The sequence below is a fragment of the Zingiber officinale genome, chromosome 6A (assembly GCF_018446385.1).
Source record: "Zingiber officinale cultivar Zhangliang chromosome 6A, Zo_v1.1, whole genome shotgun sequence".
Lineage (NCBI taxonomy): Eukaryota > Viridiplantae > Streptophyta > Magnoliopsida > Zingiberales > Zingiberaceae > Zingiber > Zingiber officinale.
The window spans coordinates 122,346,073-122,368,081 of NC_055997.1; positions in this window are offsets into that span (position 1 = coordinate 122,346,073).

Here is a 22,009-nt window from a genome sequence, read left to right on the forward strand (position 1 = left end):
GACAGATGATGTATTGTCAGATGAATTTCTTGACCATCTGCTCAGTTATCTTGGCCAATGGCTCGGCTTCCACCCACTTGGAGAAGTAATCGACTGGCATCAATAGAAACTTCCGTTGTCCGGTCGCCATAGGGAAGGGTCCTACGATGTCCATGCCCCACTGGTCGAACGGGCAAGACACTGTGGACGCTTTCATTTCCTCCGTCGGCCTATGAGAACAACTATGGTACTTCTGACAAGAAAGGCATGTTGCGACGGTCCGAGCGGCGTCCTCATGTAGAGTTGGCCAGAAGTACCCAGCCAGCAGGATCTTCCTAGCCAAAGACCGGCCGCCCAGATGACCTCTGCAAGATCCTTGGTGTACCTCCTGGAGAATGTACTCAGCGTCTTCCGAACTGACACACTTCAGCAGAGGTCGGGAGAACGCCTTTTTGTAAAGTTGATCTCTTATGAGCGTGAGCCGGCCGGCTCTCCTCCTCAGTAGCTGAGCTTCCTCCCGATCGGACGGCGTGGCCCCTGAGCGCAAAAACTCCATGATGGTTGTTCTCCAATCGCTCAGGAATGTGAGGGCTTCCATCTGATCCAAGTGCACTACCAAGGATACTTGCTCGATTGGTTGCTGGATGACGACCGGCGATATTGAGCTCGCTAGCTTGGCTAATTCGTCTGCCGCCTGATTCTCTGTTCGGGGTATCTTCTGGACCACCACCTCGATGAAGCTGGTCTTGAGTTTTTCAAAGGCCTTCGCGTACAGCCTGAGTCTTGCATTGTTTATCTCAAAGGTGCCCATGAGTTGTTGAGCGGCTAGTTAGGAATCCGAGTGGATCACCACCCGGCTGGCTCCAACATGTCGTGCGGCCTGCAGTCCGGCTATGAGGGTTTCGTACTCTGCCTCATTATTTGTTACTCGATAGTCCAGCCGGACGGACAAATGCATCCGCTCTCCCTGAGGCGAAAGTAGCAGGATCCCAATTCCGCTTCCGAGCCGAGTGGATGATCCGTCCACATATACTTTCCATGTAGCTTCGGGCTCGGGCTTTTATACCTCAGTCACGAAATCCGCCAAGGACTGTGCCTTGATCGCCGAGTGGGGTTGATATTGGATGTTGAATTTGCTAAGCTCCGTCGTCCACTTGATGAGCCATCCGGATACTTCAGGGTTCAGGAGTACCCTTCCCAACGGGTTGTTTGTCATCACAATAATGGTGTGTGCCAAAAAGTAAGGGCGCAACCTCCGAGCGACAAGGACCAAGGCAAAGGCCAACTTCTCGAGACCGATGTAGCGAGACTCAGCATCCTTTAAGATATGGCTTAAAAAGTACACTGCCTGTTCTTCGCCGCTCGGCCTTACTAATGCTGAGCCCACAGCATGCTCAGTTGAAGATAAATAAATGTGGAGTGGCTCACCTACGGCCGGTTTTGCCAACACGGGTAAGGAATTCAGGTAAGTCTTCAGTTCCTCGAATGCTCGATCGCACTCCTCGTCCCATTGAAACTTGGTAGCTTTACGCAGAATCTTGAAGAACGGCAGGCTCCGGTCGGCGGTCTTAGAGATAAACCTTGACAGCACCATTATCCGACCGGTGAGACGTTGTACCTCTCAAAGATTTCTGGGAAGCGGCATGTCTTGCAATGCCTTTATCTTGCTGGGGTTTGCCTCTACGCCCCGCTCGGTCACGATGTAACCCAGGAAGCGCCCGTGCACTTCTGAGGATTAAGCTTGACTCCGTATCTTCTTAATATTTGGAAGGTCTCCTCCATATCTGCATAGAGATCGGCCGCCCGGAAGGACTTGATAAGTATGTAATCCACATACACTTCCAAGTTGCGTCCGATCTGCTCCCTGAATACCTTTTTCATCAGACGCTGGTAGGTGGCTCCTGCATTCTTCAGCCCAAACGGCATTACATTGTAGCAGTAGGTGCCGTCCGCCATGACGAAGCTGACCTTCTCTTGGTCTTCTCGGAAGAGTGGCACTTAATGGTAGCCTTGGTATGCATCCAGCATGCATATCAGCTCGCACCCGGCCGTGGAGTCCACCAGTTGATCGATCCAGGTCAGGGGGTAGAAGTCCTTCGGGCATGCCTTGTTCAAGTCCCGAAAATCGATGCAGACTCTCCACTTGTTGCCCGGCTTGGAGACCAGAACCACATTTACGAGCCAACTCGGGAATTGCACTTCCCTTATGTGGCCGGCCTCCAGAAGCTTCTCTACCTCCGCCCGGATAATTACATTCTGCTTAGCGCTGAAGTCCCTCTTCCTTTGCTTCATTGGCCGAGCGTCCGGTAGGACGTGAAGTTCGTGCTGCGCTACGCTTGGCGAGACCCCTGGCAGCTCATGGGTCGACCAAGCGAAGACGTCGCAGTTTCGCCATAGGCATTTGATCAACTTTTCCTTCTGCTTCAACTCCAGATCGGATGCTATGAAGGTGGTGGCCTCCGGTCGGGAAGAGTCAATCTGCACCTCCTCCTTTTCTTCGTAAACCAAAGAAAGTAGTTTTTCGGTTATAGTATTTACCTCGACTCGCGGCACTTTCCGAACGGACTTGGCTTCGGCTCGGACCATCTCCACATAGCATCTTCGAGCTGCAAGTTGGTCTCCCCGCACCTCCCCTACTTGATCTTCCACCGAGAACTTGATCTTCTGGCATAAGGTAGAGATGACCACCCGGAACTCGTTGAGAGTCGGTCGCCCCAAGATAACGTTGTACGCAGAAGGAGCATCAACCACGATGAAGCTGGTGGTCCTTATCCTTCTGAGCGACTCTTCTCCCAAGGAGATAGCCAACCGGACTTGGCCGACCGGCAAGACTTCGTTCCCAGTGAACCCGTAGAGTGGGGTCATCATTTGCAGGAGTTCAGCTCGGTCTATTTGCAGTTGGTCGAAGGTCTTCTTGAATATTATGTTGACCGAGCTGCCTGTGTCAATGAAAATGCGGTGAATAGTATAGTTAGCTATTACCGCTCGAATGATCAGGGCGTCATCGTGTGGGACTTCGACTCCCTCGAGGTCCCTGGGCTCGAAGCTGATCTCGGGTCTGCTTGCCCTCTCCTGGCTGCAGTCGACTGCATGTATCCTTAGCTGCCTTGCGTGCGCCTTCCTGGCTCTATTGGAGTCTCCTCCGGTTGGGCCTCCGGCGATGATGTTGATTTCACCTCGAGATGTGTTGCTTCTATTTTCCTCCTCTTGAGCGGATGGTCGAGGTCGTTCATGCGACGCTCGATGGTGGGCTCCGGGCTGCTGACGATGCTGCCGCTCGGGGGATCTCCTTTCTATCCTTTGAACGGGGCTCCATTGTCGATGTCGCCGGTCTGGTGAAGGCGATCGGCGGCGGTAGCTCCTTGGCGCAGGATGAGCAATGGGGGGGAGGCTCCGACAGTCGCGGGTGTTGTGAGTAGCTGACTGATGGAGTGAACAAAACATCGGGGGTCCATACCTTCCCCTTGGGCTTGGGCCGATCAGCCGCAACTTGATGTACGGCGTGCGGCCGAGTGTGCTGATGAGGACGGGCGGCTTCGGTTCTCAGTCCTCTGGGGGGTTGGTGACTGACGGGCTACTTCCACTCGGCGGAAGCTGGTTGGTCATTCAGGGTTTCCTTTCTTCTCGCCGTCTGGGGTTCCTCCACATTGATGTATTCGTTGGCCTTATGCAACATGTGGTCGTAGTCCCAGGGTGGCTTCCGGATAAGCGAGCGGAAGAAATCACCGTCCACGAGCCCTTGTGTGAACGCATTCATCATTGTTTCCGAGGTGACCGTTGGAATGTTCATGGCCACCTGGTTGAAGCGCTGGATGTAGGCTCGGAGCGAATCCCTCGTGCCTTGCTTGATGGCGAACAGATTGACGTTGGTTTTCTGATGGCGCCTGCTACTCGCAAAATGATGGAGGAACGCCGTTCGAAATTCTTTGAAATTTGTGATGGATCCGTCCGGCAGTCTCCGAAACCACCGATGTGCCGATCCCGAAAGCGTGGTGAGGAACACTCGCCATTTCACACTATCTGTGTATTGATGCAGAGTGGCAGTGCTGTCGAACTTACCCAGATGGTCGTCTGGGTCGGTTGTCCCGTTGTACTCCCCGATCACAGGGGGCACATAATGCCTCGACAGTGGATCATGCAGGATGGCATCTGAGAACTACCGGTTGATCCGCTCGGGTGACGCGTCCGTTCGGGGCGCTTTTCCTTTTCTGACGTCCCGGACGGGTACTTCGTCTGATGAAGATCCCTTGTCCTGATTAGCTTGCGCTACCTCTAAGGGCGTCTGGAACAGAGCCGGATGAAAAGGTATCGGGGCGGGCGGCGCCCCCATCTGGGTGCCGGTCGGTCCCTTATTTTGCCCCCATATGGAGAGCTGCTCCGGCCGCTCTTCGGGTGGCGCTTGGCCCCCCGATGCTGATGTCGCCTGCTGCGCTGCCTGCTCGGCCAGAGCTTTCTGCTGCTGCTCTACAATTTTTGCTACTCGCGCTTGGATGAGTGCTTCGAGCTCCTCAGGAGAGAGCGTTACCAGAAGTTGACGTCCAGCTTCTTCCATCTTCTAGGCTCGGATTCAGGTGCGTTCCCACAGACGGCGCCAATTTGATCCTGTCCGAGCACTGAGTCGATGGACGCTGGGGACGTGGCACGCTCCGCTATCTCCGACTGGTGGTGTAGATCTCCGGCGAACCTGCAAAGAAGCCGAGCCGGGAGGGGTTTCCCGGCGATGGCCCTCCGACTCTCAAGTCAGGTAACAAGAAATGAGAGAGGCAGCGTAACTGTGGCTATAGTAAGGGATCGTGCATACCTTCGTCGACGTCTGGGGTCCTTATATAGGACCCCGGGGAGGTGCGGGCACGCTTCTTTATGCGTGCACACTTCCCCAAACATACCTTAACGAGCCCCTGTCAGAAAAGTACCTCTGGCGTCATTCCGCAATCGTCCGAGCATATCTCGGATGTGATGGTGGAAGCTTCCACCGTATGATCCTGTGTACGGCTTGGCCGCCAACCCTGCTGTCTATCGGCGGCAGACGTCTCGAGGATGATGTTATCCCCTGTCTCCTTTGTCCTCTTGCGCTTCTTGTCTGTTCCGGGGCCGAGCGGTTCGACAGCTCGGCGGGCATATCACTTCTGCCTCGGTCGTATGCTCGGATGAGATTGCTCCTGCCTGTCTTTGTTGCCTTGTGCCCCGGCCGAACGGACAGCCCGCTCGGCCCTGAAACCTTTTTACCTTGAGCATCGGAAACCCGACCCCTAGTCGGGCTGTCTTTTATTCGGCTCGGGGGATTCCCGACCGATCGGCCGTCTCATTCCGGTCGATCGGGTGGCCGGTCGACCATCTCAGTCCGGTCTGTCGGGTCTCAGGGTTGAATCGCTTGACCTTTAACCTCCACGTGTCGTTGACCTTCCGCCAACGAGAGTTCCATGTCCTTACCACCGGATCAATAATGGTAGAAGTAATTGTATGATAGTCACTTTTGCATATCATGCTTGCAAGGCTACTCAAATCAACAAATCAACAATAGTTCATTTAGATTGTAATCACAAATGTAGCTATGTTAACAGTGAAGACCTCGGAATCAATCTTCTCACCCGCCATCCTTTACCTTCCCACACTACTCCTAATGAGATTATGCTGATGGATCTTAATGTTACTTTTTGTTTTATTAATATTTAGTATTTGACACTTGAGAAAAATATGTCATCAGATTCATATTTAATACACAGGTAAGGATATCCTCAGGCGCGGATCCAGTGAAGGGGTGACATCGACGATCGCCCCCTTTGTCGGCGGTGAAACCCCTAATATTATGGGGTTCCATCGATAGAGATGAAGGATACTGTCTTTTATTTATCATGATCATCCTTCCATACTTAAATTCCTGAATCTGTCATTAGACATCCTCTATCACCTTCCTATTTATATTTGAGGTTAGAATTAGCAACGCATGCGATGGGCGATGCAGAGTACGTAGTGGTTCCAGACACATCCGGGGCGAAACTTTTTGGCACCTCTGGTCTCTGCTATCGACAAAATTACTTCTATCACTCTGACAAAATAATCCTTTGCAATACCATACCAATATTTAAACAAATGTTCTACGCTGGCCAACCTTTCATATTGCATAATATTAAGTTGGAACAAGTATGAGTGAACTCATGAAGCCAAATATTCAACTTCCTCCGATTGATCTTGAGACGGGTTGACGAAGACGTTGAGAGCGAACGTATTCATCTTTTGCTATAATGAAACCAAAAATTAATCTGATAAAATTTTGATTATTAAAGAGGCAATCTAAGAATACACCACAAGCGCTTGCGTCAAACTCTTGAAAAATATAAATTAACAATTATGACTACCACTGTATCACAAGAAGTCCAATGTTTTAAAGGAAGCTAAGGATCATGTTAAAAAGTTTGAGTCTCCGCAACAATCCATTAACAGTCATGCCTGCCAACACCAACTGGAAAAACCTGCCATGCAGGCCTGTAAATAACTGCACTAGTAGTAAATGAAGGAAAGACTAACAAAAAAACTTACCTTCAAAAGATGAATATATGTTCATTATCTTAATTCTTCATAATATAAAAAAAATTGTAGGAGATCCTTCCTTGATCATAAAGTGACTGTTAGTTATTCTATGGTTGACTGCTAAAGAATAAATATAACTTACAATTTGAGATTATAACAATATTATTCAAAATGAAATGTAACTAAATATGTGTGTCTTTTTATAATAATCTCATTCGAAAGCTAAGTTGAATAGAGAGACGGATGATGAAGGTAGAGATGGGAGGTTTGTTGACGGAACAGCGACTTGGGGTGAAGACTCGATTGTGAGTTGGAAACCTCAGACCTCCGTCAGCCACAGGGAAAGTAGGCAAAAGGGAAGGTACTAACGGTTCTGCGCACACTACAGAGAAAGCACATGGGAGCGTTAGTATAAGAACTAGGGAAAAGGTCCCTAGTGCAGGCCTCTGACGCTCAAGTTAGAACCGAAACAGAGCAAAAACTACAAAAAGAGGAAGATGAACAGTAAAACAATAGTAGATGTGTGTGTGTGTGCGCGTACCTCGCCAATGGAGATAACCACCACCACCACCACCCCTTTTATATTGTCTTTCATAATTTCCACAATGATGAGTGTCAAAGAACGTCTGGTGTCAAAGTCTGTCGAACGATAGAGGACGTACGATGAATTTTCCATTAAGTAGATGAAGGTTCCATGGTATGCATATGGTAAAATATTAGAATATTCCCTGAAGAATAGCCGTTATTCCCTGACAGATGGTTGTGATTCCTTGACGGTGTTGTTTCCAAGCGATGGTCCAACTAGCAATTGGCCCAACCAGTAGTAAACTGGGAATCATGCCCATGAGAAATGAGAGATTAAGCCCTGGGGGTCCGACCAACACTGAGGCTGACCGAGAGTAAACTGAGAGTTATGCCCATGAGAAATGAGGGACTCAGCCCTGGGGGTTCGACTGGCGCAAAGGTCGATTAGGAGTAGACTGGGAGCTATGTCTATGAAAAATGAGAGATTGAGCCCCAGGATCCGACCGACACAGGGGACGATTGGGAGTATACTGGAAGTTATTTCCCTGAGAAATGAGGGGTTGAGTCCTGGGGGTCCTATCGGTGCTAGGGTCGACTGGGAGTAGATTGGGAGTCATGCCTATGAGAAATAAGAGACTGAGTCATGGGGGTCCGACCGGTGCTGAGACCGACCGGGAGTAGATTAGGAGTCATGCCAATGAGAAATGACGGACTAAGGCTTGGGCTCCGACCGACTGTTAGGTTGACTGGGAGTAGACTGGAAGCCCTACCCCTGAGAAATGAGGGACTAAGCATTGGGGTTCGATCGACACTGAGGCTGACCAGAAGTAGATTGAGAGTCATGCACAAGAGAAATATGAGGGACTGGGCCCTAGTTGGGAGACTAGTCCGCTAGGACACACACTCACCTACCTTGACCGCCACCTCCTCTTGACTCTTAACGGCCATATCATCCTAACCCCAACCCTGGGGCCATCCATTATATATATGTCATATCAAAAGCCTTCCTTCAAGTCTAGTCGAAGGAGTTCTATGACCAACTGACTAGACTCAAATCCTAACGTTGTTTCGCCGTTTGACCGAACGACAGCTCCTAATAGCCTTTCCTCAACGTTACTAGAAACATTACATTTTTTTAAAAACGCTTGTCAGTCATTTTAAATGCAAGGTAAGGCGCTAACAATAGTGTATCAATGCAATGATTCGATTGTTCCATCCATCATAAATGTTGTTTTATGGGCAATTGCCACATGTCTTACTAACTTCATTTTGATGCGATGGTTGGCGCTTGACTTTTCGTACGAATTTTGAACGGTGATTCCTCTCCCTAGATCTAACGGCTATCGTCCATAGGATTATTTTGATCGAACGACTTAAGCTTCTAAGCACTCTCAAGGCCCTCGTTAAAAACCCTAAGTGCCGCAGGAAATAATCCATTCGTGCTTCATCTTCTGTAACCCTCAGCTCTAACGATTCTTACTATCTGTAATTTTTTCTCTGTGACCTCCCTAGTAAGTATTCTTTCCTTACCCTTACTCCCTTTTCTTTTGCTCCTCGATGGCTCAGGAAATTTTCACCCCCTGGTATGCCACCTTTCATTCTAATTTTGATAGATGTGACTGTCAATCGGCCTGGTTGAACCTAGAGATTCATAAGACCTTTTATATTCGCATCACTGGCCCCCATGAACGTCCCCATCCTCCTCCTCTCGGCTTTGTCACCTTTTTCAAAGATCAGCTTCATGTGGGTCTGCGATTTCTCATTCCCCCGTTCTTCTCTAAGATAAGCTGGTATCTCCACATTCTGCTTTCTCAATTTGCTCCCAATGTCTTCCACGCAATGTGTGGAATGACAATCTTATTCCGTCTGTACAATATCTCCTTATCTCCTCGAACTTTCCATCATTTTTATTATCTTAAGAAATATGAGCCTGAGGTCTTTATGGTCCAGTCTCAACCCAAGTCAGTTTTCTTTCAAAAAAATGTCTTCCTTGAATAAGGAATAGAAATCTCATTTCTTTTATATCCAATTACCCAACCCCATACTTTGGTCAACCGAATGACGAGTAGATCTCCCTTCTTCTTCTTCTGAGTTAGGAGATCATCACCATAAGCCTGCGTGCCTTATGGCCTCAAAGAAACTAGCGGGCGTGCAATTCCATATCCCCTTATTACTGTGAGAAAGCCTTCTCTATTTGTTCAGATTGAACCTCATTCGAACAACGTTGCATTCCTCCTTTGGTAAGCATAGGTAACTTAGTCATTACATCCTCACTAACTGAGGTCTCTTCTTCTTCTTCTTTTTTTTTTTTTTTTTGCACAGAGGATATCATGTTTAGTGCATATGCCCTTGAGTCTATATGGCTAAGCAAAGGTTAGAAGAAACAACGAGGTCATGCCCTATTGACAGCGTTACCGGATCTTCCAATGAGGCATCCCGTGGCCAAGCGAGTAGCAGCGTTGTTGTCATTCGTAAGAAAGTGGTAGTCATCGAGGCCCTCGCCATCTCTGAGAAAGCTCCCATCTTGGACGCTGAACCACCCCTACAACTCCAATGCAAGAGGCATCATGTTACCCCATTGGTGCAGTCATCCCCTGAGTGGCCGCCCTCAGTCAGTTTATCCACTCAGGGATCTACCCCAGCCTGGGAAAGTACTCCGACCTCTTCTGGCAAGGTTGCTTCATTCTCATGTCCTTGTATCCCAACATAAAGGGAAGTGACCTATGTGGCGAGCGGGCCCCCCATCACCTCCATGCCCAGGCGCCTTCCTCTTCACCGACCGTTCTACCTTTGGAGGCTCTTTCTGAGTCGCCTTGCCCACCCAACGGCCGCTTCTAATTCACATATGCTTTCAGCGTGCCCTCCCTCCAAGTGTTGGCCCCAGCTTCATCTTCAGACCCCCTCGCTTGCCTACGGGTAGGTACAACTGAGGGGCTTGCTAGCGGCCTAGAAAGATGTGGCAAACAAAGTTGTGGGTTGTCCACTGATGAAGTTAGCGGATGACTTCTCCCAACAGCTAACTATGGTGAATTTTGGTTGTCCTGCCCATGTATATAGATGTTGTTAACCTTGCTCTTCCGCAGCTTTAGGTGACTGGGTTGAGCGTGTCACAAGTTGTTCCAAGGCTACAACGGGAGAATGCAACCTTGCGGTGGCCCACACTTGAACTGGAGTAATTTTTGACCTAACCGTACTACTGGAGGCTCAGACACCAATCGCCCTGCTAAGCGCAATGGAAAAGAATGCCCAAGAAGCTCGGAAGTTGGCTGCTGTTGAGGTGGAAAAGGCACAAAAACTAGAGGTCACCCTAAAGACTAGCGACAATAGTCACCAATGGTAAAGTGCGAGGAGCCTAGGGCCTTTCTAATAAATTAAAGGAGTTGGAGGCCTCCCACGCCTCTACACTGGTGATGAAGGATGCTCAGTTGACTGCCAACATTCTGTGGGTATCCGACCAGCAATTGCAAATGGATGCTCAGAAGATCACCCTGAAGTCCCTACGCACCAAGTTGAAGGCTATTAAGTCTGAGGCGGCAGCTTCTAAGTTGGAGCTAGCTAGGGTGAAATCTGAGTTAATACAGTCCTAAGACGAGCTGGCAAATTACCTGGTAGGGGAGGATGACTGCTTTGAAACCAGGAAAATCGCCTATTTTACTTCCAGTGAATTCGGCTCATGAGTCAGCGCTTCTATTAACTAGATGATCCTTTATGGCACCAAAGGAGCCATCATACAACAGCAGGAGGCTGGTCTGCTAGCATCATATCTGCCCGAGAACTTTCTGGATTGCGAGAGGCTACTTGGTAAACTCCCTGACGAAGTCTTCCCTACCTTTAAGTAGATTCTTATTTATCTTGTATTCTAAACCGGGATCGAGTGTAAACAATTCCTTTCGCTACTTCCGCTTTTATTCGCTTATTTTTCCTTTACTTATTTTTACGTGTGAACATTAGCCTGCTTGCGGGAGATTGGGTTGAGGAGCTCGGGGCCAAGGGCCTGATTATACTAGACTAGCAGGGAAAGCATGCAAAAGGGAAGGTACTAACGGTTTTGCACACAACACAGAGAAAGCACACGGGAGCGTTAGTGAAAGAACTAGTGAAGAGATCCTTGGCGCAGCCCTCCGACACTCAAATCAGAACCGAAGCAAAGCGAAAAGTGCAGAAAGAAGAAGATGAAAAGTAAAATAGTAATAGATGCGTGTACCTTACCAATGGAGATTACCCCCCCTTTTATATTGTCTTTCATAACTTCCATAATAATGAGGTGTTAAAGAATGTCTGGTGTCAAAGTCTGTCAAGCGGTAGAGAACATACGACAAACTTCCCATCGAGTAGAGGAATGTTTCATGTATGCATGTGGCAGAGCATCAGAATATTCCTTGCCAAATAATCATTATTCCTTGACAGATCGTTGCGATTTCCTAATAGGTGGCTGTGATTTCGTTGCGATTCCCTGGCAATGTTGTCTCCAGGCAATGGTCCGACCGTCGATTGAGTCGACCGGGAGTAGACTGAGAGTCATGCCCATGAGAAATGAGGGACTGAGTCCTGGAGGTCCGACCGACACTGAGACTGACCAGAAGTAGACTGGAGTTATGCCCAAGAGAAATGAAAGATTGAGCCTTGGTGGTCTGATCAACGCGAAGACTGACCAGGAGTAGACTGAGAGTCATGCCTATGAAAAATGAGGAACTGAGTCCTAGGGTCCAATCGGCGCGGGGATCGATCGGGAGTAAACTGGAAGTCATGCTCCTGAGAAATGAGAGACTGAATCTTGGGGGTTCGGCTGACACTACGGCCCACCGGGAAAAAATTGAAAGTCATGCCCATGAGAAATAAGGGATTGAGTCCTGGGGTCAGTCAAGAATAGATTGAGAATTATCCCCATGAGAAATGAGAGATTTAGGATTGGGGGCTAACCGTTCCTAGAATCAATCAGGAGTAGATTCTTAGTCATAAAAAAAATAAAGAACTGAAATCTGAATCCGACCAACACTTAAATTTAACAGGAATAGACTGAGAGTTTTATCTTTTGGAAATGAGGAACCAAGAACTGGTGGTCCGATAGTCGCTGAGGTTGATCAGATGTACACTAAAATTCCTCCCCATAAAAAATGACTAACTGGCCCTACGCGGGAGACTAATCCCCGCTAGGACACATGCTCTCCGACAGTAGCTGTCACATTCTGTACTCTTGACCGTGCCCGACACTGGGTCATCCAGTACTGTATGCTTAATGCTGGGATGTGTCACCTATTGTATTTCAAAACTCCCATTAATTGTTAAAAATAAAATGCAAATTAAGAAAACAAAGTTTAGATATTTTAATAATTAATGTGAGGCTATGTAGCATATGATTCTGAAAAAATAAATGGCATGGCAAAACTGTGTATAAATTAACAAGTACTTTGGACAAGCAGCTGACAGATTGCTACAACTATTAATTTTTTTTTTAAGTTAATGTAAATTATTATAATTATTGGTGTCGAATGTACTTGTTAAAGACATCCAACTGTATATCACAGTAGACAACTAAGCACAACATCTAATGTGTTTCAAAACAAGGCTCAAAAGCTAAAAACTCAATGATTAAAAGTTTATCACGACAGACGCAAGAGTAGGATTATAACCAAGAGGAGCATTTCAACAACCATATTTACTTTAGGACACTGGAATGACAGCACTACTTGAAAATAGGAATTTGGCCTTTACATAAGCACGAGGGAGATTGATGTAGATGAACTCAAATCAAATTTGAAGGGATAGTAATTTTTGATTCAGACTCAAAATCAGACTCCCAAAGGGTCATAATTTTTCAAAATCTATATTTGTTATAGGAGATTTGTAACCGCCAAATTTTAAGTCTAAATTTCACCCTTTATGCCCTTGTTAGAGCATCTTTGTCAGTTTTAATAATTTTTATTTTTATAACATTTAGGATAAGTTTGATATTTATAGTATTTATAGGTCATAATTTATCTATATCAACATTCTTATTTGTAAATTTTAATTACATTTCATTTTATGAAAAGATCTCTTTTTTTTTTCTACAATATTATAATTTAGATCCATATTTTAAGATATCTTTCCTTTCATAGTCATAATGTCTAGAGATAATTATATAAATACATATCTAACTGTATGATAAATTACCCCTCAATTATTAATAAAGTTTCATCTGTTAACAAATGACTAGGAGTAAGTAACATGATCATCCTATGAAGAGTATAAAGAATATGAGAACTTGGCACTATAAGAGCAGATTTTGACTTAGCATCTTAAAAGCCAATTTAAATAACAAAATGAAAAGATCAAGTGGGCAATGACACAGAAGAATACCCATAAACAATTTCAAAAGAGCTAATGTCAAAGATTGAATTACAAGCTCAGACACTGAGGTTCAAGATTCGTTTGGCCGAATAGCCTACTACTATGGAAGGACTTTTGTTGATGAATGCTATTCACAGGTAATATTTCCCCTTCACTAAGGTATATACCAAAAATAGAAGGAACCTCATTGCAATTTGCAAGTAACAATAAAATTAATACTGAAAACAAAACTCCCGACAACAAGTCAGCTCGCCTTTGGTGAACCAACAGTCTGACTCTCGCAGTGTCCAGGCAAGATCATCGGCTTGTGGTGGCTAGACAAATCTGTGATCTCATTGAGGCCAGGCGAAGCCGCTAGCTGTGGCCTCACAAAGGCTATCCCTAGTCACAAGCTCGCAGCCACTGGTCCTAGCGGCGAGCTCATGGCGGTCTCATAGAGATGACTCATACTGTGCTGCAAGCATGGCAGCATATAGAGATGACTCATCTTAGTTAGCCTTGAACTTCTCTGCATAAATGAAATATTAAAATCATATAAAATTATTTAATCAAAAATTAATTATATAAATAAAAGAACACAGAAAAATTGATAAAATTAAATGAACTAAATAAGAGAATAATTAGTTAAATTTTGCAAATGGATAATCCACTGATTATTCAAATTGTCAATGGTTACTTAAATATTGATGACCAAATCAATTACTATCTACTCCTACTATTGACCCAACAATTACTGGAGTGAGAAAAAAAAAAATCCTATGGGCTAACTTTGAAACTACAATATCCATATTTTCTAGTACCGGTTCAAAGGATATGCACATATAAATGTCAATTTAAGGATAGTAAGAAAGTATAATTAATACATTAACATAAATAATTCAATGTACTGTTAGACAATCTCTTTACCCGAGCGGCAAACACAAGAAACATTCATAATGATAATATATTATCATCACTTCATAACATTCTAATACAATACAAGAACGATCTGGATAGAAATGACAAAATTCTAGTAGCATATTAGACAAATAATCCAATGTCAATATAAATGAATCAGACACACAAGCTCTGGCAACTGAAGAAGCAAGAAATAAAATGGATATTTGGTAAATTTTCATGTTAGAGTTGTAGTACCAGCGAGAACCATCCATAAGCCTAGAGCGATCTGCTCGGCAACTAAGTTGAGTTTGTAGAGGTCGATTCTTGTAGGCACCGGCCACCGTGAGAATATATGCATACAACCAAACTATAACAACCACAATAACTAGCGCGATGAAAATACATGATCTAATTCAGTTTGGGGAAGAGCATACACGATACTGCACTGAAAATTCAGTTATATATATGTGAAATTGCCCGCACGAAGAACACTAGGAGAATAATTGTTGGAAGCTCATTTTCAATGCAATTGACAACCTAATAGAACAGAAAGGAAAAGACAAGCATAAGCAAAGTACTATGATACATAAAACACAAACTCAAGCAAAAGGACAGCAAATGGAAAATACTTACGGTGGGAAATCCAAGTAGAGAAGGCCGAGAGCCGATAGGGCTACGATAAGAACCACAGTAAGAGGGCTTAGAAATCTAACCGCTCAGAAGAGTAAGTATTTCGGATTTGGCGATCCAACTCCAACCAATGTCTTAAAAAAAAGCATGAATTTCCTCACAGCAAGAAGAGAGCTGCAAACCTGAAATCGCCGGCAATACACTTGGAATAGCTACAACATCTAGCTTCAACCGCACATTCACTAATTCCTGAAAAACCTCCATTGCCTCATCGAAGAGATTATACCGAGAAAAGGAAGACACCAATGATGTCAAGATTGCATCCAGAATGCTTCATCTTCTTGAGAAGTTGCATGCTTTAATTTTAGCGAATCATCGTTATGTAAAAGTAAAATATATTAGGCAGAATTATTTATGCCATTTAGATATTTGACCTGTTGTTGCGTACCATTTAGATATTGACTTGGTGTTGTAGATCTTTCTACATTTTGAATCATTACGTCCATTCACACTAACTTAATACGTTAATAGCTTTGGAAAATACCATAACTCTTGGTACTAGGAAGACGGAGTGTCTTGTATTGTTAGAAAGATCTTCGACTTTCGTAGTTTTGAATGGAAATTCCCATAGTCATTCACGACTTGTTGCTTGGCTTGACCGTAAAAGTAAAATCTTTCATAGTTTTGAATCTCTATCCATTCACCACTTGTTACTGAGAGAGAGAATGTGTGTGTGTTTTTTTTGTTTGGTGGGACAACCAAATTGTGATAACTAAAAGTAAAGTGAGGGATCAATCTAAAGGGCCGACTAGTTGGGTAAAACAATAGTAATTTTAAATGTCATTCACATCTTGCTAGGATTAACCGTCAATATTAGGGAGAAAGGAGAAGGCTCCAAAGGCCATTTATAACTATTCGATGAGCATCGCAACACTGACGTGTTCGATTAGTCCCCACAAATAAATCATTCTATATCTTATCATGGGATCAACAATACTGAACCATTTGAGATGAGCAATATCAATTTTTCTACTTCATTAGTCTACTCAATTAGGAATGAGGAGTATGGGAATAAAAGTATTGGACAAGAGATCACAGATTGAGAATGGGGAATCAGGAATATCTTCTATATAACCCACTCCAACTTTCCTCTCTCCATATCGGCGTTCCTCCTCTCTCTCTCTCCCATGATGGCTCCCTGCCCTTCGCTGAGCTTCATGTTTCATCATCACCTCCTCTAATGCAGCATGACCCGCTCTTTAGTGAGCTACCGCTATCGTAGCTACACCCTCCATTCAATGATGGCCAACGTTATGGCCCGATCTAGTGGCTTCCACGTCCATCTATTTGGATGGGGTTGTAGAGAACACTAGTAGTTACAGTAGTTAAAACTGCAATGATATTGGCTAGAGCTATAGTGAGATCGACTAAAATTGCAGCCAAATCGATTGAAGCTACAGCCAAATCGGCTAAAGCTACAGCCAAATCGGCTAAAGCTACAGCTAACCCTCCATCACCAAGGTCCTCAGCATGGAGATCTCTGAAACTGCAACGAAACCCTCCGCCACTAAGGCTGTTGCAGCAGAACCTTTTGATGCTGAGCTTGCCGCTGAGGACACCAACATGGATACCCGGTTGTTGATTAAAATCAAATCCTACGCCGCTGAGGTCCCCAAATCCGACAATTTTGAACCCTCTGCCACAGAGATTAAGCGGTTTCATCCACAGTTTATTTTTGCTCTTTTGGTATCGAGATTGACGTGAAATATTAGTAGCTGACTAGGGGTGATTGGATATAGTATATTGAATCGAAACTGAATATCATACATCGTATTAAAAATTTGGTATAAAAAAAATGATTTATACTTAAATTTTGTATTCTAAATTTTTAATATGCCAAATTTTTAATATGATATAAATTTTATATCAATTATAGTAAAATTTTGATATTGGTATAGTATATGAAAAATTTTGATATAAATCTCATAATGATATCAATATCGACAAATATGGTACAATAATAATATCATATTAAAATTTTAGTATATCCTTAAATTATCATTGTTTATTATATTTCAATATGATAAATATAGTATACCAAAATTTTAATATATATAAACAAAACTTCTCTATGATTTTTTTTAATTCTTTTAACAAATCTTACAGATTTTGTTGTTTTGATAAACATGTAATAATTTTCAGACCCCATTAAGCTCCAATATTTTATTTTTTTTAGACACGGTGTCTGTAAGTTTTAGTTTTTTTATGTTGTTTATCAAGTTTTCTATTAGATTGAGAAATATGTAGCACTGAATATAATTGAAACAACATAAAAGCAAAACTTAGTGAATTTAGGGTTTAGCAATCCATTCTTGTTATAGATATTTTTTAGATTTACAAATAAGAAATAAATAGAACCATTGTATAGTAGGCAATTTGCATGGTTAGAGTCTTAAATAATTATGGTATGTGTACATAAATTACTTATTGGTAATGACCATTTAAAAAAAAGGTGAATCCGCCATTTCAATAGCCCTAAGAGCCAATCTCATAGGTATGAAGGGATATAAATTAACTATTTATGTTCCTACGAGATTCGATCCCTGACCATTATATCAAAAATATCACATGTCAATTATCGGTCATAGGGTAATGACCATTTTAAGCCATAGATACTTGGTGTGTGCATAAATTGTTTAATTGCAATGATGATGACACGACGATGATTAGAATAAAATGTTTCAAAGATGTAATACTAGAATTTTTATCAATTAAACTTTGTGAGTGTTATGGTTGAGAGATTGAATCATTACAATAACTTATTTCAGGTATAAACCTGAAGAAGCTAAAATAGTAGACTCATCGGGAAGCAAATGATTAAACTAAAATTAAGAGAATTGAGACATAATTCTACTCCAAAACTTAAAGGCTTCTATTTTACTTTATTTGAAAGGAAAGTAAATTATTTCACTTAGATACACCGATGAAATTTGAAGAGAAGAAAAAACTTGAGCTGAGAAAAGAAATAAAGTAAACAAGCAAGAAGTTATTTGACTCTGGAATATCTTAATCAATGTCTAAATACAAAAATCCCTTGAGTAATTATATGCCCAACCACCAAAAACTTTGTTCCTAAACGAATCTCTTCTTTACAGGCCTCTTATTCTCTCTCAACATCTACACAATCCCTAAGGGATCTCCTCAATTCTAGAATGTTCCATCAAGGAGAAATTCCATCTCCATCATCAAGAAAAAAAGGATGATTTACTACTTCATGCATTCTGTAAATATTTACCATGAACTTGACTAAATAATTTTCTTACTGGCACATGTTGGTGTAGACCATGCCGAAGAAATTTATGTGTCGGCGTTAAGCATAGAAATTTCAGTTATCCATGCAAAATAAATATTTCTACTAAATTTCAGCCTCCTCTTTAGCAAAGTTTTACATTACAACTTCAAAATTATGATTCCATAGAATGTAAAAAAAAAAATTTAACTTGAGAATTCTCCATTTTCTCTTTAAGGATGAGCATCTTTCTCTAATGAGAGGTTGCAATCCAAAGGCCAACATATTGTTAGAAAACTTAGAAACTTAAAAATTTCTAATTCTTTGTACATAAACTAGTCTATATCTTAAACTTTTGTGCCTTCAAAAGTTTAATAATGGCGTTGCCTTTTGAAGATTAAACAGTGAGTTTGTTTGGATAATAGAAGTAAAATTCTTCATCCATCTTTTTTCTATATGCCTATATCTTTTTTTTTCAGGCCCAAGCTGAACGAATGAGACAAGATGGTTGAGAAGCTGGCACTAACTCATCGACAGGTACATCAGAAACAAGCAATTGCTGAAGCGAAGAAGAAGTGACAGGCTACCAGAATAGCACAACGGTTAGAACAGATAATTGATCATCTATCGATGCTGTATTTCTGGTGCTGTAGTTGGTTTTTCTAATTTTTCACTCCACATTTCTCACCTAAGCTTTAGAGCCAAGGTTTTCAATAGCGGCGAATAGCCCGCTATCGCACGCTACGATCAGCGAATGCTGCAGAGCGTTCGCTGATTAGCGATTGTCCCAAATAGCCCACGTTATTCGGGATAAAAGCGTCGATAGCGCACATAGCGTGCGCTATCGTGACCTAGCGGCCCATAGCAGGCGCTATAATTGTAAATTGCTTACAAAATAGCTAGGGCAAAAGCGAGGAGATAAAGGCAAGTGAAATCGTGACCGTTGAGAATGTAGGGCAGAGGCGACAGCCGACTAGAGATGACGGGCGATCAACGAGCGACGAGCGATGACCTGTGAACGGCAGTAAGGGACAGCGATTGGAGGTCAGCTTTTCTCCTTCTTTTCATTTTCTTCGTTTAGTTTTTCTTTTTCATTTTTTGTTTCTCGAAGGAGCAAAAGCGATTTCGCGATTTCTAGAAGTCGGGCATCTGGATCGATAGAGTGATCGATTGAGATCCTTTCTGTTCTAATAGAAAGGATCTGGATAGATCACTCGATTGATCCAGGGCATCTGGATCGATCACTCGATCGATCCAGATTCCTTGGATTGATCCAATGATCGATCCAAATGTCCTGGATTGATTCCCATTTTTTTTGCTGATTTATTTGTAATTAATTAATTATTTGTTCTGTTTTTTTTTTCTTTTGTTTTTCTAAGATTTTAATTGTCTAGTTAGAATTTGCAATGTCTACGAATTTTTCAAAAAAAAAATAATAAAGATATTGGTTAGAAGTATTGTTATCAAAATGAAGGGGAAAAATATGTTCGGTGTAAATTTTGTCATCATATATCTAATGAAGGGATTACTCGCTTGAAGAAACATTTAGTTCAAACTCATAAAGGGGTTGCATCTTATATTAGTGTTCCAGATGATATTAAGAAAGAAATTAGAGAATCACTTGACAAAATTAGAGCATCTAAAAGCAAACAAACTGAATTGTTACGAGAGATTGGTCAGGGCCCCTAGAGTATGAGTATGCAATCATCAAAAGTTGGAAATGTAGGGGGAAATTCAATTGGATGTTCTGGTAGTGGTGAATCAAAAGGTAAAGGTACTCTTCATAAATTTGTTAATTCTGAACCTCGATAAACAACCCTAAATTCAGCATACAAAAAAGATTTGCTAGTTGATGTGAAGCGTAGTGTTGGTCATTTTATATACTTTGTCGTACTTCTGTTTAATGTTATGAATGATCCTTATTGGTTGCCTATGGTTGAGGGTATTGCGGAATATAAAAGAGGGTTCAAGCCTCCTTCAATGCATGAGTTAAGAACTTGGATACTTAAAACTGAGGTTGATGGCATCAACCTAATATATGAGGAGCATAGAAAGGCATGGAAAAAATATGGATGCACTATTGTGTCCGATGGTTGGACGGATGGAAAGAATAGAAGTTTGATCAATTTTTTGGTAAATAGTCCCGCTGACACTTTCTTTTTGAAATCTATTGATGCATCAGGTTCTATTAAAAATGGGGAATTGATCTTTAAATATCTTGATGATGTTGTTGATGAGGTGGGAGCGGAAAATATGATTCAAATTGTCATGGATAATGCTTCGAATTGCATTAAGGCGGGGAAAAAATTGTGGAGACTAAACACGAAATTTGGTGGGCACCTTGTGCGGCGCATTGCGTTAATCTAATATTGGAGGATGTTGCAAAGTTGAAGATTTTTTCTGACATAATTGAGCATGTTAAGATGGCTATAAAGTTCCTTTATGGTCATGGGACTATACTTTCTTTGATGAGAAAGTGGTCAAACGGTAAAGAAATGTTCCGTCCCGTTGTTGCTCGCTTGCTACTTTATTTCTCACTCTTCAGAGTATGTATAAGGTTAAAAGGCCACTTGAACAAATGTTTGCTTCCGAAGATTAGGTTAGTTCACCACTATCTCAAACAACTCAGGGGAAGGTCGTGAAGAGAATTGTTGTTAATGATCTCAACTTTTGGCCACATATTGCATTTTGTGTTAAGAGTGTTCTTCCTCTTGTAAGTAAGTGTGTTAAGGGAAGTTGATTCGGAGGAGAGATCGGCCATGGAATATATTTATGAACTTATGGACAAGGCAAAAGAGACAATAAAATTTAATTGTCGAAGAGTTGACAGAAAATACAAGCCCATTTGAAAAAAAAATTGATTCACGATAGACTCCACAACTTCATCATCCTCTACACACGATCGGGTACTATTTGAACCTACAATTGCATTATGAAGAAAGATTTTCTGATTGCGATAAAGTTAGAGATGGATTGTATACTTACATGAATAGGATGTTGTCTTCTGATGATCGTCTTAAAGCGGGCATCCAATTGGACTTGTATAACAAAGCTGAAGGAGAATTTGGAACTCCAATAGCAAAACAAACAAGAATATTGCAAATTCTGGGTAAAATTTTCTTCTTGTAACCGTTCTTGTAAAATTATACTAGGATTCGTATTTTAAAATTATATACATTCTTGTAATTTTTTTTATGTTATTACTTATTAGTCTCATGGTGGAAACGTTTTCGAAGTAAGACACCCGAGTTTACTACATTTGCTATTCGAGTACTTGGTCTCACTTGTAGTGCTTCGGGATGTGAAAGAAATTGGAACACTTTTGAATCAGTGAATATTATAAGTTTTTAACTCTACTTGAATTTTAATTTTTTTATAATTTTCATATCATTGTTTAATTTTTTTTATATATGTTTTCTTCTTTGCAATATTAGATTCATATAAAAAGGAGAAATATGCTTGAACATGCAAAGTTGAATGCGTTGGTGTTTGTGAAATATAACTTCAAGCTTAGGGAGAGAAGCATTAGGAGGAGGGACAAGATTGATTCCATTGTAATTGATGAAATTAATTCGGATGATGAATGGATAACTGAAAAAGAAGGTCTCGTCCTCCCCGTAACTACTAAATGGCTTGAAGATGATGAATTATTCGAAAGTGATCCTATTGTGAGTGTGTCGTCTTCTACCTTTGAAAGTCTTTTCGACTCAGATAAGCGAGTCGAAGATGTTGAGGATATAGTTGAAGTTCCGCCTACAAATTCAAAAAAAAAAGTTGTTGAAAATTCAAGTAAGCACTATATAAGCATATGCAAATTATTTACTTATATCTACTTTACCTATAATTGAT